At 38.9% G+C, this 18,407-nt stretch overlaps 1 long non-coding RNA gene across 1 annotated transcript in view; it reads left to right on the plus strand.

Moving 5' to 3' along the window:
- Nucleotides 1–1,843: 1,843 nt before the first annotated feature.
- LOC110364309 (uncharacterized) overlaps nucleotides 1,844–18,407 on the plus strand; it is a 61,876-nt gene continuing 45,312 nt past the window's right edge. The window contains exons 1-2 of the long non-coding RNA XR_010470371.1: nucleotides 1,844–2,291; nucleotides 2,396–2,459. This is a non-coding gene — a long non-coding RNA (uncharacterized LOC110364309). The remainder of the gene's footprint in view (nucleotides 2,292–2,395; nucleotides 2,460–18,407) is intronic.

The following is an 18,407-nucleotide window of genomic DNA, read 5'->3' on the forward strand; positions in this document are numbered from 1 at the left end:
TCAGAATGGAGTTTCTCCATTAAAAACCTTTCCAGATAATCATTGCATTATCACAAGAACTCTGACTCCAGCCCTGCATTACACTGCGCTTGCATTGAACGCTTCCTATAGTTTATGAATTAGATTTTTATGAGGAATACGAGCTCTATCTGCCTACCCAGAGAGAAAATATTTCTAAACAGCAGAAAAGAATAGCAATTTTCATAACGGCACCTAGTAACACTTATGGGAAATACTTCCCACACTGAATACAAAAGTGTGCTTCCAGTTACATGTAATTAGTGGCAAAATCCAACAGGTGGCACAAAAGTATTTGAATTTTATATTGATTTAAATCATATGCAGCTAAATTACCAAACAAACTACGGGGTATTTTTGTTAAAAAAATAAATAAATAAAAAAGAAAAAAAGAAAAACAAAAAGCAAAAACGTTATCCCGTGAACGATGCTTTGCTTCTGCCGAGAGCCGAGCCGCCGAAGGGGAGGCCGGCAGCTCCCTGCCCCTAGGGCAGCCCCGGGCAGCCGGTCTCTGGGGCCCCTTTCCCCCGTTCCCTGGGGAGGGGACGCGGCGCTTCCCCCGACTCCTTCTCCCCCGCAGCGGCGGGGCCGGCGGGGCAAGGCGGCCTTGGGGAGCGAGAGGGATGGTGCCCACCGCTCCCGCGGCGGCTCCGCGGGGCTCCCCGCCCTACCGGGCGGGCGGGAAAGCGGGGCGGGAAAGCGGGGCGGGCGCCCTCCGCTGGCCGCCGCGGGGAGCGGATCGGGCCCGGAGCGGCTCCTGCCGGGGCCGCCCGCCTGCAGCCGCCCCCGGGATAAGCAGAGGGCTGCGCGGCGGGGTGCGGAGAGAGCCAGAGTGAAGCGTGCGGTAACCCTGGACCTCCCTCGCACACCCACAAAAGCAGTGCTTGGGCAGTGGGGAAATGAGGGCTAGCGAGAGGGGACTGTCCGGGCTGGCAAAAGAGAGGTGTAGGCAGCCCGGACCTGTCCCGGGGTCACGCTGCAGTTCCTAGTTCGGGTACAACCCCCTCTGCCCCACAGTCCTCTCTCCAGTGTCAGCCTTGCACGTGAAGCTTATCCAAAAAGTTGCATCCTTGACTGCTTCTTTTTCCCTCTGATCCTATTAGGTTGTCCCTCTAGACAAGCATCTCCTGGATTTACTGATGTGACAAACTGGGACTGTCTTTGTCAAGTAAATAAATCCATCAGTAAAGATCTTGAGCCTTAAATTATGCCTGCTAGGCAGCAATTTTGTAGCACCCGAAAGATAACTGAGATTTTTTTTTTTTTGATGGCCTTTTACTGGAGGTTTGTATGGGTGAGAAAAGACATGAAGATCCTCAGGTATCTGTGGAAAATATTGTTATAGAGGGCATGAATTGTCTGAGATAGTGACACCCAGGAGAAGCAAGCACATTTTGGCTTTTCACTTTTGACAGTAGTATACTATAAACATAAATTGTGGGACTTAATTCTAAAATCTTAGTCTAGGCCTTATAACTATACTATAACTGTTCATAACTATGTAACACAAATTATCAAATCATAGAATAGTTTGGGTTGGAAGGGGCCTTCAAAGCTCATCTAGTCCAACCTCCCTGCAATGGGCAGTGACATCTTCAACTAGATCAGGTTGCTCAGGGCCCCATCCAGCCTGGCCTGGAATGTTTCCAGGGATGGGGCATCTACCACCTCTCTGGGCAACCTGTGCCAGTGTTTCACCACCCTCATTAAAGACTTGCTGTCTTTATTACTAAATTATTGTAGTGAGTCAGGTGGAACTTTACTGACATTTTTGTTTGCAAAATAAAAGTATATCTATAACTTTGGGTAGAGCTGATAGTTACAAGTGTGAGATATGAAAGTCGTTCAGCTGTTGGAGAAATGGAAGGACATAAAACAGAAGCAGCAAATAAAACTGCAAGAGTGACCCTAAAATTTTATTTCTGGTCTAGGCAGCTGTAAATCCTTGAACGGTGTGTGAAGTGCACTGGAATGGTGACTATTTGGGCAACACAAACTATTAGGAGATGTGATAAAAATGAAATCCAAATAGTAAACATATAGGAAATAAGATGAAACTACAAAATACCAAGCCTCTGAGAACACCAATAGGCCTTAATGGCCCTGACAAGCCTCACCTGGAGCTTCTGCCCACACCTCTGTATGTGGACTCATAAGCCTCATTTGAACTCAGGCTTAAGACCTAAGGTGTGGTTTGAATGATGCTGTGGGTGTTCCTCTGACTCCTGGATAGCTCTCAGACCTATATTGTGGACAGTTTTTCTACTGGACGGGTAAATTTCCTGCTTCTCTTCAGTCTTGTCTATGTTTTCTAGATGGACTTTGGACACACGTTGTGACCTTATCTCTGCTCTTGTCTCCTGTTGTTCCTGACTAGACTTCTTGCATGAACCTGGTTCATTGCTTTGCCTTTTCTGGGACTGCTAGAGAGTCTTATTACAGTAAGTACCCTGCTCTATGTTCAGGTGTTTTGGGACTGTTCCCTGGTCAGTGAGGGTGCTGTCTGCACTGAGTCATCCTCAGCTAGGGGTTTGCCTTCCCCTATGGAGCAGCAGGTCATTGCTACTCTCTGACACAAATGAATCCTTTGAACTGGTTGAAATTGATTAGGCTGTAGTTGACAAACATACATTTGTCCCAAATTGAAACAACTGAGCCTGCAGATTTGACCTCTGAAATTTGAAGAGGAAAGCTGAAAAACAAAAATAATGGTTAAAACAATATTTGCTTTGGATTCTGCTGTGATAAATAACTGCTTAATACGTGGCTGGAAGAAAGCATCCTAAAATTTTATCTGTAGAAGTTCGTTATGCAGATATGGGCTAGGTGAGGTAAAATGCATGAAAGCAGTATGTTTTCACAGTTACTTTTTCAGTGAATAAAGTTTCCTGGCTCCAGGGATAGAAACCATCATGGCAGGCAGATGTGAAAAATGGGAGCTCAATGAGGAGGAAGGATTTGTTTAGTCTTGTCTTAAAACTTTCTTAATTGAATGAAATTAGCAAATTCCTTGAAATACAAACAGCTCCCTGACAGTTTTGCCAAATAACTCTCACAAACAGCAAATACTCAACAGGAGCCAGGGGGGGTGGGTGGGGGCGAGGTGGGATGTGTGTGCTGCTGCATAGCATAGAGCTGTGCATCTGATAGAAGTAGGACTAGAAAAAAAAAAAAAACCACAAAGGAAAACAAGAAACTCTTGTTCCAGGACATTGGTAGTATTTTTTAAAGGAATAAAAAAACCTAGATGGAACAGATGTGTGTAGTGCAAAATGTTTTCTGAATAATACTGAACCATCTGACCAAGTACCCCCACCAGAGAAGAAAGAGTTTTTGGAGGTTATTGAAGAAATATATCAAGAAGCATGAGTGTTTGCTATCCTTGATTCTTGTTTGTAGTTTGTTTCTTCAGGATTTTAAATTGCAAACTGCAAGAACTGAAAGAGATAGGATAATAAAGTATATATCATGGCATATGTGTCTTGGTATTTATAGCATGGTATGATGACTTTGTGTTGCATGGTAGCAACTTCCAGAACTGAAACATTACTATTAACCTGTGATAAGCGTATGGCCAAAAATCTGAAATTAAGCCCAAATAAGCCAGAGCTACTTCAAAAAGAAGTTCTGTTATTTGGGCCTACAGTCAAGGAAGGGGGAGTTCTAGTGATAACAACACGTATTATATAGGGATTGCTAGTACTGTAAGCACTCCCAGATGTGTGTAGTTTTAGTTTTTAAAAATAGCTGCTTTTGTGAATGGAGAAGGAAATCAATTTGAATGTGACTTGGTACTGACATGGTTAAAACCAGCTGTGTTGGCCTCATTTGGTTTCAAAATGGATTCTTGCATGCATGGGCTTGGACAGCCTTGAAACAAACAAAAAGGCTAACAAGGCTGATGTCCTATGTGGAAAATCTGAGCTTTATAAAAAGAGAAGTAAATGCACATATGAGTGTTGAGTAAGTCTGAGGAGTGTTTTCACTTTTTAGAGGTATGAGGAATTTCTGTGACTAAGATGCTGTCTACATTTGGCTCTTTAGAGTCAACGATCCTGGTGGTCAGACTCTTTACAAGCTGGAAAATCTGCAGTGATGTTGTGATCAGACACATGGCACTGCTGAAGTTTGAGCCACCACAGACAGTGAGGAAAAGCTGATTTCCGAGTTTTCCTTGGAAAGAAGGTGATAAGTTTGCTTTTCATGGCTTATAGTAAATATACATGGTTATTCTTTGAAAGACTGTATGGTTGCAGGTTATGTAGACATAAATGGCATTCGATTACCTTAAGTAACTGATGACCATGGCTGTGGCAACACAGAACTCAACTCTAGCTGTAAAATTCAAACGAAGCTATCCATGGGCACAAATTAAGGTGTAAGTGACCAAACCAATCTAAGCTATGTAATGGTAGAGTACCTGAGATAGCTGTCTGAAAACTAACATAGGTTTGACCACAAGACTAGTGGTTAAGCATTTATTACAATGTACATAAAGGCTAAAAGAAATAATAAAGTCTTAGAAAAGAGATACCAGAAGACATCTTCCTTTTATTTTTTCTTTTAAACATGTGTAACTTGCATGATTAGAAATTTCCTGATGAAATCAAAAGCTTGGATTTTAAGGTTATAGTTAAAGTAATTGTTTTGAGAACTAGGAACTATTAGTGATTGATTAGTATGCTTATTAGTTCAATGGAAAAGGGGGTTCCAAGGCTATGTCACAATGCAAAATTGCCAGACTTCTATCTAACTCCTGCATAGGCATACAAGTAACTCATATGAATTCTAGTTGATTAATGTCTTTCTCTGTGTAAATGTGATCTGAAATGTGTTATGTGCTTTTTATCAGGTTGTTTATTCCTTGAACCTGATGTGTGCAAATAATTTTAGAGATGCTGTGAGAGTGCATACTCCTCTCCAAGGTTTTAAGCAGACATAGTATAACTAGTTGACATTCCTGTCTGTCCACTGGATAATTAATTCAAAACTTAATAGTTTAATATAGAACCAAAATGTTCATTGTATGAAATGTCATAGTAGGTTATTTTGTTAATACGTTTCAAGGTTCAAACCTCTGCTGGAACCATTACAGAATGGCGTTCTAAAGGTTGTAAGACTCCAGTTTGGTTAGAAAGGTTTGAAAAGATCATCAGGCAAATAACTAGGAGAGTGAGAAACACAGGACAGCAAAGAAGAAAGGTCTTGGTTTAAAAAAAAAATTGTGTCTTTCTGTCTATCTTTTCATCCATCTAGTAAGGCTTCCTAGGTGTATGCAGTCTTATCAGATGAGATGAAAGCTTTGGTGATATCCAAAGGTCTGTTAGGCTGACCAGATATGAGGGAGCTGAGGGCTGAATCTCGTTGTTTCTGCAACTAATCTAGCAAATAAGATATGACCTCATGGGGAGGCTTTAAAAATAGTGGTAGCAAAAACTTATTTTAAGGAGGGCTAACAAGTATCACAGCACATGGAAAAAATGATACACATATTGTATGGTGAATCAGCATTGCTTTGACTCCCAGACTTTTTTTAGTGTGTAGCGAAGGTTCTTCAGGAAGAGACCGCAAATTCCACTCTGCTTCTGAAGTTAATAGGAGACATCTACATTTGCTTGACAATAAATATTCGTGAGGAGAGGAAGTGCTTTATGGAAAGTGTATCCTCAGGAAATCTCTCACTCATAGGTGATCTGCAGGAGGAAGTGATCAGGCTGAGAAATATCAGTGATCATACGAAAATCAGTAGTATGCTAAATGAGGAAGCTGAAATTGAAAACAAGTACACCATCCTAAAGACAAACATGCCATCCTAATAGCAAATGAAGATCCTCCATCCATAGCAGAAAAGGAAAGCTTATGTAGGCAATAGGTGATAAGATTCACCACCACTACTCCTAGGAGAAAACAATATAAGATTGCTCTTTCCATCAGTCTCAGGAGACAATCTGTCCACATAACAGTCCAGGGCATGTGTTGCCTCTTGGGATTCCAAATCTAATACAATATTTAAAACTTTCTGAGGTTCATTGAAGCCACCCACTATCACCCACCCATGTGGACACGGTGCTAGGAATCATTCCAAATGGATAAAAAGTGACTTCTGGCATTTAAGAACAGGGTGAGTAGATCACTTACCTTGTGAAAAGAGGATTTTCTATAAAAGAGAAGCAACATTTAAAAAAGAGTCTAACTGGATATGTAAGTCTTGGACCAGGACAAAAACTATGAGGTACAGTCTATGTAGGCTCAGTCTAATGGGCCACTTTATGACCTCTTGTACGACCATAGTCAGAAGGAATAAGTAGGAGGAAATGTGAACTCCTAGTCCATGTTTAAATTATGATTTAATTGAAAAAGAAGAGAGGTGATGTGAAATGACAGAGAGCTAACAGGGAGTTTGGTTTGGGGAAGGAGTAGCCCAAATATCAAAGAGATGTGTTCTCATATACTAAGAAGGGAACTAAGCCTGCTCAGGTTTTCTCAGTGATGAGGGAGACAAAAACCCAAGACCACTATAATAATGACAGTTTATGACAAGCCACCAAACCTGGATGATCAGCGGGATGGGAGTTTTTGCTAGTGATTTGTAGAATCATCCAGAGTACAGGATTTAGTGATAACAGAGGATTTAAACTGTCTGGATTTCTGTTGGGAAAATATAACAGGACACAGGCTATTCAACAGGTTCTTGAAATGCATTGGTGATGTTTTTGATAAAAATTGTGGAAAAAAACAGAAAACACCCCAACAAATAGAGATGAAAATATTTGAGATTTGATTTTTCATTTTGAGAGTGAAATGAGACTGTTCAGGCAGAAAGTAAGACAGATTGCGGTGATCAGGAAGTGGTAGCCTAGGAGGACTCCTGGTAAAACAGAAATGGTGGATTTTAGGGAAGTAGACTTCAGTAAGCTCAAACATCTGGAAGATATAATTTTATAGGAAGCTCATCTGAGAGATAAGGGAGCCAAAGCGGGGGGGGTGGGGGTGGGCGGGGACGGGGAGACGGGTGGGCAGAGATTCCTTAAATACATGAGTAGTAAGGACATAATTTTCCATTTTGCACGAAAGATAAGAAACGTAGAAAGATAGCAGCTTTTAAAAATCAGGTGTTCTTCATTTAACTCAGGTGAAAGAAGGATGCAGAGAGGAAGAGAAAAGATCAGGTTACTCTGAGAAACACAGCAAAACCAGGAAGATAATGGCACAAAATAGGAAACAACTTGCACAAGTAGCAAGAAATAATTGGCTGTGTGCTTTGGCACTAAGAGGAAAGTCAAGAAAATTGTCATTCTGTGGAAGGGACAAATTTGGTCACTTTGCACAAGTAACACCTAGGGAACAGATGTCATTAATGTGATTTTTGTTATCAGTCTTCACTAAAATGTTCAGCTGCAAGAAGTAGCTAATTCAGTGTAGTTCTATGAGAAAGAGATTGGGAATCCCAGCCTTGGATGTGGAACATACAGTTTAAAGGCAATTAAGATGAAGTAGATTTTGCCAAATTGGCTGAGCCTGAGGAACTTCATCCCAGGGTAACTGCAGAATTACCTGCTGTAATCAGCAGCCTCTGCAGCCAGACCTGGGATGGGGTGTTTTCTCATGGTTTTGTACTGTGTGAACTCTGCATTGGCAACTGAAATGAAATTTGTGTTGGTATTGGAAGTCATTTTCTCTTCTGCTGTTCTGTCACTGGGGAGCGACATAGCTTCCTGTCCTACGAAGTTATTTGAGTAATTAAATTCAGTGAAGCTTCCTCTCCTGGGTCTTAAGATACAGCTGCGACACCAAAGGATTTTAGACTGGGAGGGGGGTGTGTGTGTCGGGACACACACACAAGTTTTTACACCAGGTTTTGCTGTTTCTACCTGAAGAAGCCAAATAAAATTGTTTTCTCAGGGAGTAAAAGGGGATGCGAGTGTTCAAGTATTTGTTTGAACTGTGCAAGAGAAGCAGAATTAATAAATACTCAAGCCATTTTATGCAGCCTGTTTTCACCTGTAGCATGTTATTTTTCTGAGTGCATGAGTTTAAATAGGGTGTCTCTTGGCAGATTTTACTTATGATAGTTGGTAGTCTAAAAATAGCTATGGAATTTTAGTGCTTACTTGGGCTGTTGGTTTAACGTGCATCCTTGAAAGCTGAGCAGAACATCTGTGTCTATAAATCTACTCCCACACTAGGTTTAGGGCAAATTATGGAAAAATCCTAATTTTAGTCTGTAACTGGTGATCTATTTAGTTAAAATCGTTAAGGTAGTATTTTTTTTTTCTAGGCAAGCAGTTATGGTCTATGGAAACTAAATTAGGTGGAAGTCTTACTTTTATGGTGTTACAAATCAGCATTTCAGAGCTATTTTTTCACAACAGAATTGTACTGTACTGGAAGTTTAAAAAGTTCAGAGTAGATTTTTATTCTATGCCAAATTATGGAATGTTTTGGTAACATTTTGGAGGAAAATACAGGAATGTGTGTTTATATATGTGATCTAATGACTTCTGCAGAGATGCTGTATAGATATGTAGCATATATGTGTGTATTTTGTGTATACACACATATGCATGCAAAGATACTTTTATATAATGAAATTGTATTGACGAGGAGAATGTAATTCCTTAAATATACATGTAAGGCAAATACAGAGGCACTGTAGAAATACAACAGTCACGTATTGCTACATAACTGTTGTTTTTTTTTAACCTGTGTATATGTATGTGTGCGCATATGCATACTGAAAATCCACTTCTACGTCACTCAGTCCTGATGCCAATGGATTCAGCACCTGGAGCTGGTTGGGTTGGTCAGTAGGCTGTAGTTGGACATACAAGTCAGGAAGTCCTCCCAGATTATTCTGTTACCTGCAGAGTGGTGGAGAAAAGGCTACGTGTGAGTCCAGCACATCCCACAATAGTCTGTGGTTACTGACCAATTCTTTGTGCTTTGAGAGAAATGCTGAAATAGTGGTGGGGTTTTTTGGTTGTTGTTGTTTTGTTTGCTTGTTTTTGTTTTGTTTTTGTTTGTGTGTTTTTTGTTGTTGTTGTTTTTTGAAGGGGTGGTTTTTGTATGAAACTACTTTGTGCATTGTAAGAATCTAATAACATTTTTGATTGCATAAACTGAAGATTTGGTATTGATACAGTAATTACTGAGACAGCGATCTAATGGTGTAGTTGTGAAAAATGTCATGGAATGTCTTAGAATGAGAAGTGTCTATAATCACTCTTAGATGAATGAAGTACATGCTGCTGATGCTCGATGTGGTCTTGTCTCTTCCAACTCAGCTTTCTCTTGCATAGGTTTCTGTCCCATCCTTTGTGCTGGCAAAAATTGTCACATAGCAGGACTGTGAGGTGAATTTGTGTGTCAGCCTGAGGGAAAAGTAACCCAGGAGGAAAACAGGTGGGATCAGATCCTGACCTGATGCACATTACAGCCATGTTAGCATTTGAATGAGGTAGATTGTACAGATGCATGGCTGACGACAAAGCTCATTACATAGGTAGTATATACGAACAGCTGAAATTTTGTTTACAAGCTAGTTTACTCCCCTAATTAAGACTTCTGTTATAAACCAGAATTCTTCATCAAGGTATTTACTTCATCAATCCTTAATGCAGATTTCCAGGCTTGCAAAGGAGTGCAAGGTCTGGTTGGAGTTCTGCAGCAAGAGGAAGTGAAATAGATTACCTCAGAATTGCATAATGCCTTTCAGATATGCTGAAGAAGTACTTAAAGGTCCAGTTCGTTTGAAGTGAGGACCCTGCTGTGGCACAGCCTGTTCACTGTCTGAACTGCAGAGCATGCCAACATCAGCATTACGACATGGATATGTGACTGCCATTTGGATAAAAATATCAAGGTTGGCTTAAATTTGCCTACTTTGTGTGGCATCATACCTGTTCCAGAACCTACCTGAAAAGTCGAAACCTAGATATCCTGAGATTGGAGACTTCCTAAGAATAGATCTGTCTGACATAGCCTGAAGAAATGGAGATTTTTTTTCTTTCTCTCTTTGAGGAAACTTGTGTGCTTGCTTCTGCTGCCTAAGCCTCTAGTTAGTTGTGCCTTGAGTGTGTTGTCAGATGCCACCAGTGTTGAGGCCTGTCAGCACTTTGTTGGACCACTGGTGAAATGGAGCATTTAGGGGATGCTGCCTCCTGAAATTCTTGAAGATTTCCTCAGTTTGTCCTGTCATTAAGTCAGGGTATATTCTTGATGGTTTCAGACTTTTGGTTCTATTATGTGCTGTGTTTGTTGGCAGGGGGTGCTACTTTAAAGAGCTGCCTGAAGTTTACTGCTAATAGTGCAGATTGTAATGAATTAATTCCTCAGCAGTGTGAATTAAGTTTGAAGCATACATAGGTCAAGGCATATGTTTTGAGTGAAAACTGGCTCTGAAAGTTGCTGAATTCTCAAGATCCCTAGGATTTGCCCACCTGTATTTGCATGTGGTGGTAGAAAGCTGCAGCTAGTGTGGGCTGGGATGTCCTGTTCCTCTTTGAGATTATGGAATGACAAGAAAAAAAGCTGCCAGAACTATCTTCATGCAAAAGCAAGGACCTGTTAAACTGTTGCCTTACAAGTCAGAGCTCAACTTTTCAAAACTTTTTTCAAATGTTTTTTGTGCACTGTCAGCAATATTGTTCTCTGATGAAGAAACAAAGGGTCAGGTTATGGTGTCTTCCTTACTACATCTGTTGGTGTTGCTGAGAAAAAGTTTTACTCTTTCCCAGTCATAAGTACACAGTGCTTTGAATTTTTGGTACTTTTACCTCATTCATGATAACTTCTGTACTTCTGTTGTTATCCATGTTGTTATCCATCCACACAACAAAACCACATTGAAATAATGTAAATTTTTGTTAGCTTTGGCTATTTGTTACACAGGTTTGTTGGCTGTAATATTCAAGAGTGGGTTGCCTCTACCTGTATCAGTAGCTGCTATTAGTGTTTATGGTCTGTTCTAATATTTTTCAGAAGTTTGTCTCCTGTCATGATAAGTATTGTCACAATATCTAATAGTATTTCTCCTTCCAATGATGTTAATGTGATCTTTATCCATATTTGCATCTCACCATGGATCTCTTATAAACTTTCACCTTGATTCTAGTAAAAACTCTATCTTTTCAAAAATGGACTTATAAAAAAACATGTCTTCCTTCGTAATGCCTTATAGCTTGTTGCATATTCCAGAGCTCTCGTCTTCAACACTATCTTTCCTGAATGGTATCTGTCCTTCTATATCTATTCTCCAGTTCTGAATTCTATATTGTCAAGCTTCTCTTTTCTCCTTAACATTCATTTTCACTTCCTATAAATGTATTTCAAGATCTTGCATTATGTTGAGAAAGCTCCTGAGAGTTGTTTATACATCAGAGTTGTTTCTTACTCTGTTGTTTATACAGAGCAGACTCAGGCATGTCACTTCCTGTTACCTGATTGCTGTTCATAGCCTTAATTATTTTTATTTACCATATGTTCTCCTGCTACCACAGGTTTTTAAATCCATTTCTGAATTCTCATTTTACCTATAGGTTCTTTTTTCCAGTAGTGTTTGGAGATCTGTCATTTCTCAGTTTAAAACTGTTCTTATCAGTTGTGTTGGCTTTTATCCCAAGTAGCTATTCCCTTAGGCATTCAAGTCAAATTTATCTTTTGAAAAATGCCTTCCTTCAATAAATGGATCTCACCAGTCAAACATTACAGAAGTTTTCTTATACCATTCATTATTTAGCTATTGGTTAGTTTATTCTCTTATTAGGCTTGTTTACTCCTCCTTTGGAGACTTGATGTCCCTGAAGTTCATACAAATATCTACTTGTTTGCAAGTCTTCCCTGAAGCAGTTAGTCCTTGATAGATTCCCCCCACCCTAATACACCCCCCCAGTGGGAATTGGGCAGCATTGGTTTTTGGAGGTTTGTCACTGTTTTCCAGATTCCTTATTATGCTTTTCAGTTGCAGGTCCACCTGCCAGGCCAGTTGCATCTAACAGACATGTTACTATTTTATTTTTTTGATCTTCTTCCATGGCCAGGCCAACAGCCAGTAATAGGGAGGCTGCAGTTGCACAGGCCTACCTCTCAGTGTGGTACTCTGAATGTCCAGCCTTCTCCTCTGTGTGCCACTTCTGTCTGGGGCTCTGAAGGTTCTTTCTAGTATCATCAGTGGAATTCTCAGTCTTTGAGCTCACTGTGTATGTGGGCATGTTCCAGGTACTCACGAAGGGAAAACAAAGATCCCACTATTTCATTATCTTGTACCCTGATGCTAGTACACTTCAGGGATAAGCATCAGCCTTAATTGAAGTCTAATTGCCATTACTTATCCAACCCTGTCTTGGAGTTGTAGCCAGAAGAGCTAGTTGCTTGTCTGACTTACACTCTCTTTAAATTTTCTGTTTGTTAAACTACAATGCTGAGTTGAATCCAGACTACTGGCTCTTCTCAAAGGTGACTTAATCATTGTCCTGTATGTTATTAGTGCCTTGAAACTTCATAATTTCTCTTGGTCAAGATGCGTCAAGATTGCGTATGCTATTATACTGTTTACCGGGGCAGGGGCAAGACCAAGTTGTGCCTCTCTTTCTCTACAACAATTTTTCTTAAATATATATATATATATATCTATATATATATATATCTGACTGTGTGGTTGTTTCTTTTGTTCTGCTACGTATAGAAATACTAATTTTCAAAGAAAAGACAAAAACATATTTAAAAATATATATTTATAACAATTGTGACGATGCTCCAGAATTAAATATATACCTTGAGTAAACTGAGTAGTATTTCAGTCCAAAAGTCCCAAAGTATTTCAGTTCCATTTAGCACAGTGCACATGTATTTTAGGATAAGAAGGAAAGAAGGGTTTCAACAAGAAGGTCAAAGTTCAGGGAGATGGGAGAGTGGTCTCTAAACCAGAAATCCACCAAAACCACCAAGGTGGTTGTACCAGGACTTAGAATTTTTGGGGAGTTTTTCAGGAACTTGTGAATTTATGGACTTCAGAACTTGTAGGATGAAGAGTTTTCTGATCTGGGACTTTGAGATAGACATCAAGCTGAAAGGCTGAATGAGGCATGATTATACAGAGACCCTGTACTTGGATCCATAAGTCAGCTGATTTAGCCCTTAAATACAATCTCTGTGAATTTTTAACCCTTTTTCATCTAATGGTGTTGAACTTTGTATTATACTATTCATAGGGGACTCTTTATTATAAAGTTCTCCTAGTAGAAGTATTTTGAGTGTAATTGGCTCACCTTTTGATCATACCTGGGATGCAAGAATGAATGGTGTTTTAGGTTTGGGGGACGATTTATATATATCTATATATATAAATTTTTTTTTTTTTTTTTTCCTTTAGTCATTTGTTCCAAAGCAGTTTTTCCATTGCTGTAAATCAATTCAGAACCAAAGCCACCTTGAAACTTAGGACATCAGAATCAAGGATAGTCTTGAAAATAACTAAAATTCATATTTTTCCAAGCATCTGGAACTTATAGGTTGGGCTTCTGCCACATTGTCATATTGTATTTACAAATCATTCATTTCTCTTTGCCTTTTTTGTTTTCCCCCTTCTGCTTTATTCTGCTAAGAGCACCCCAAAATACTTCAGTTTAATGATTATTTATTTGTTGCTAGATACAAAGACTTGTAGAGTGTACCAAGCTGGCAAGTGCAACTGGTGGAAATAACAGCAGTGCAAGAGTTGGACAGGGAATCTATTCAGTAGGGCTAGGTGAATAAGCTCTTCTTAACATGGAGGTGTTGATGAGTGGGGAACACATTTCTCGGGTTTGCCTGAAAAAAAACACCAAACAAACAAACCCAAACCAACAGAACCAAAAAAAACCCCAAACAAACAAAAACCCCACAAACACCCTCCCCAACTTATATGTTTTAAACAAACTTAAAGGTAGGTTCTGTTTCCCTTACTTGATAGTCTCTGGTAGGTGTCTGCTGAATACCTGTGTGGCTAAAGTGCATTTTTTCCTTCCCAGGTGTGGGGATCTGAACCTGTTTCATGAGGTCAGTGGTAGCTACTGTGGATAACTGAAAAATGTTACCAAAATAAAATGTACAAATAATACTTCTTTGTGGGAAGGATGGGATAACTGAGAGCCTTTTCAGTACTGAAATGTGTGGAAAACACAAAAGGAAGTATAAACAGTGTTTCACTTTGTAACCACATGGCCTTGGAAGGTGGTGGGGCGGGGGAGGAAGAGAGAAAGACAATAGGAAAACAGCAAAATGGCTGCTTTAGCATGTTTAATACTGTTTAATGAAATTATTCTAGAACAAGGCTCATGCTATATGGTAAATAAAGCTTACATTTAAATTAAAATTGTCACAATAAACTATGAAGCTAAATGCAAGGAGGTTAAAAAAAAAAAAAGGCTAAATATATAGGCAGAAGTAAAACTTCTGCAGTTGACATAATTGTCATTCAAAAAAACCCAAAACGTACTGACAATTTGGAGCAAATGCATATTGCCTGTGTGTGTTGTGGGGGGTAATTCTTCAAATGCCAAAAGAAGGATTCAATGGGTAAAGAACAGGAGTAAACGTGCCATGAGTAAAAAAGGCTTCTGAAAATGTGAAGAAGTCCTTCAAAATGTTGAGGTTGTAGCTAAATAAGAACAGAAAGGCAGTAAAAAAAAAAAAAAAAAAAAAAAAAAAAAAAAAAAAAAAATAGTGTTCAGAAAAGAGTTGAAGAAATAACTTACAAGACGTATAGATATGAATAACAAATCACTTCTCCTGGCATGTTCAAAAAATAAGCCTGCTGGAGAACTGTAAGTCCAAGAGATGATCAACATGTGAAAGAGCAGACATTACAGCTGAAAAATTAAACAGTTTTTTAAAATGTGTGTGTATATTCAAGAAGAACTTGGTGAGATTTTCCAGATGGTAATACTTTTTGATAGGGAAAAATGTCAGAGGATCTTTCTCAAATTTAGTCATTGATAGATGAGGTCTCTTAGCAAACAGATGAAAAGGACAAGAATAAATCTCTAGACAGAAATGACATTCTCTCAAGAGCTCTAAAGAAACTTGGAGATGAAACAGCTGAGTTACTAAGACACATGACCAGTTACTTTAAATCTATCTTTGTACCAAAGATGGCTAATGTGATACCAGTTTTATAAAACATTAGCTGGAACAAACTCTTCTGAACAATATCAATGTTAGATGGACAAGTGGAAAACATATACTTGGCCTAAGCCTTCATCTTGTGCTAAAAAAAAAAAAAAAAAAAAAAAAAAAAAAAATAAATCTGGTCTGCCACTGTTCTCTGGATCCAATAAACCTATTTCCAAAAATAGTTTGTCATGATTTCTCACCAAAGTCTTCTAAGAACTGAAAGACCATGGAATATCAGGGTAGGTTCTTATATGCAGATATATTTTATATTATATAATAAACTATAAACTTATATTATAAACTATGGAGGAGGACAGATAAGACATTGTTTGTTGCAGTGGAAGGAATTTACCAGTGAAGTCTCCTATTCAGTGTTCCAATGTGCTTTTTAGCGTATTCATAAATGATCAGAAGAAGAATGAATACTAAGGAAACAAAGTTTGCTGATGATACCATATACTGATGATAAAGAGCTGCAAAGAAATCCAAGAAGGCTATGATAAAACAGCTGATTAAATTGAGTGTAGATTAATAGATAATGATGCTCTTAAGTGAGGGGAAGGGGTGAAATGGTCCTAATTTTACATATACTTGGATGTGTTGTGAGTTGACTATTACAACACTAAATTTCATTCTTTGTGGTAATAGCCTTATGGAAACAGCAGAGTACTTCTCAGTAGCAGTCAAAAATCAGATAGGATATTATGAATTTTTGTGAAAGGAACAGAGAACAAATCAGAACCTCATTACACCACTTTGCAAATCCATCATGTACAGTCATTGTGAATATACTGTGGAATGCTAGTTTCTCAAATTAAAAAGAATATTATCAAGTGAGAAAAAGCACTTGTAAGAAAAGAAAAAGGAGATGGGGATGGTGTAACAATGAAGTGTCTGAGATTTTATTTTTGAACAGAAAATACAAGAAAATTAAAAAATACAGACTTATTTGCATATGTGATGTGGCTGAACAATCATTTTTTCTCTCTCCTTTTCCCTTTTCTCTTTTCCCTTTTCCCTTTCCTTTTTTTTTTTGACTATTTCCATGTTTGTGATTAATTTATGAGCAATATGTGGAACTACAGAATCAAAAAAGTGTAGCTCAGGGTTGACAAAGGTGACTTTTTTTTGCCGTGAGGACAGTGGTTTTAGACATATATTTGTGGAGTGCAGATGCTGCCCTCTGACCCTACAGTCATGATGGAGGACCCAAAATACTGTAATAATGTGAGAAAGCATGCATAACTAAAACTTGACGTCCCCCCAAAAAATGTGGAGATGATCATCATGTGCCACATTCTGGAAGACATAAAAAAAAAAAAAAAAGTGCACACAATTTGAGAAGAGACAAGACTTGTATTAGTATTGTATCACTTTTCAAGAGTTTACAAGACCTCAAAACATACCAAAGCATGAAAATAACACCACTGCTAGACTGAAGGTCATTCCTGATAAAGACAATAGACAATACTATAATATTAATCTGATAGCAGATGGGATTATTGGTTTTTCTTTTTAGTTGAGTTGAGCACTGGCACATAAACCATGGTGAGGCCAAGGACAAACATTAAAATAGAAGATAAGGGTGGCCAAAAAGAAGATGGATACACTTCAGGGTAAAATGTTCTGAACATAATATCCTAAAGGAATGGAGTAAATAAAAGTATGGGTGAATAAAGACAATGTGAAAATACATAAAAGGCTCAGAATGCGTAGATGTTTATAATAATAACAGCACACCTATTTCACTAGGAGAGGGGGTGATTGCTGGAGGAATGGGGGAATTTGAAAAAGTGTTTGAGATATTAATTCTATAAAAAACCAAATTTTTTAGCATGCATGAACAGAGCTAAATTCACCCAATTCTTTCATGACTTGTGTCCTGCAGCAGAGTATGATATGCTTGTTGCTCTGGAGGGCAAGTAATCCATGCAGTGGATACAGCTGCTGTTCTCTGCAAGGGTGGGGAAAAAAACCCCACACAATCAAACATTTTCTAAATTTGTATATCCTTAATAACTGTGTATGTAAAAAGAGGAATATTTTCAGTACTGCAGTTGGAGATATCCAACAAATAGTGCTTGCTGCCCATTTTTTTTTTTTTTTTTTTTTTTTTTTTAAATTATTCTTGTTGCAGTGGTAGAGGTCTGGAAAGTGTCCTGGGAGAAAGAGGTTGTGTACAAACATCTGTATGTTTTCAGCAATCTGTTTGGAAAGCATTGTTTCCTCAGGCTGCTGTATTAGTTATCATTGGCACCCAATGCATTTTACAGTCAAGAACAATAGTTAATCCTGCAGTGAGCAATAAGACCTATATACAGAACCTTTTGATTTAGGGCAAAACTTTAGGAAAGCTTTACTACAGGATTCAAAGGAAGCTTTGAAAAGTGCCAGAGCTCTAAGCTGAAGTGAACCAAGGAAATGTGTGCACTGTCTCCTGTAACACCGTTCCTTGGAAGAGCCAAATGTGCTTCAAATGGACTTCGGATGAACAGTGATGTTGATGCTATTAGGGCTTGTGCCATGAGAATATATGCATAAGTAATGGCTTAGAAATGTGCTAAAACTGCAGGCAAAAAATAAAGCAAGAAAATCCATCTGAGGAGCACTGGGTGAAAAAAGATCCCATGGAGTAAAGTGAACAGAGCTGTTAGCCTTGGCTGCCCATCTGTTCTTTCAGTCCTCTGAGAAAGCCCTCCCTGAACATGCTGTCACTAAAAAGGTCACCATAAAAATCAAATACATTTGGGCCAGCCCTCGTTTACTTTAACAATAGCTCCTAGTGGGAGCATAGGCTGTTTGCAGCAAAGTGTGGGTACAGCTATGCCATTACAGGGTTGTGAAGATAGGAAAGACCCTCCTGAAAAGGAACGTGGGGTCTAATCGACAGTGTACTTCAGCTACAGATGGACAAAGTAAAGGTTGATTTGCTGCCTGATACTTTTTTTTCCTCTCCCTCTTCTCAGAGAACTGAAAATCTGCATGTCTGCAGAGTCAGAATGTTATGTTTCAACTGCAGGTGTATACAGGCAGAGCAAAATGAAAACCTCAGCATTTTGGTGTTCAGGAGAGACCCATAATCCATAAAAACCAATGTTGTGCTATGAAGTTACAGAGCTGACTGATTCTGTAGTGCAGAAACAGAAGTAGTTTGAAATATCGTGTTGGAAAATATAGCATTCCTGACATATCAACATGTACTGCAGAGGAGTAGATGTTTTCTTCTCTGCATTCAATAG

This window comes from Columba livia, chromosome 2, assembly GCF_036013475.1.
Source record: "Columba livia isolate bColLiv1 breed racing homer chromosome 2, bColLiv1.pat.W.v2, whole genome shotgun sequence".
Taxonomy (NCBI): Eukaryota; Metazoa; Chordata; class Aves; order Columbiformes; family Columbidae; genus Columba; species Columba livia.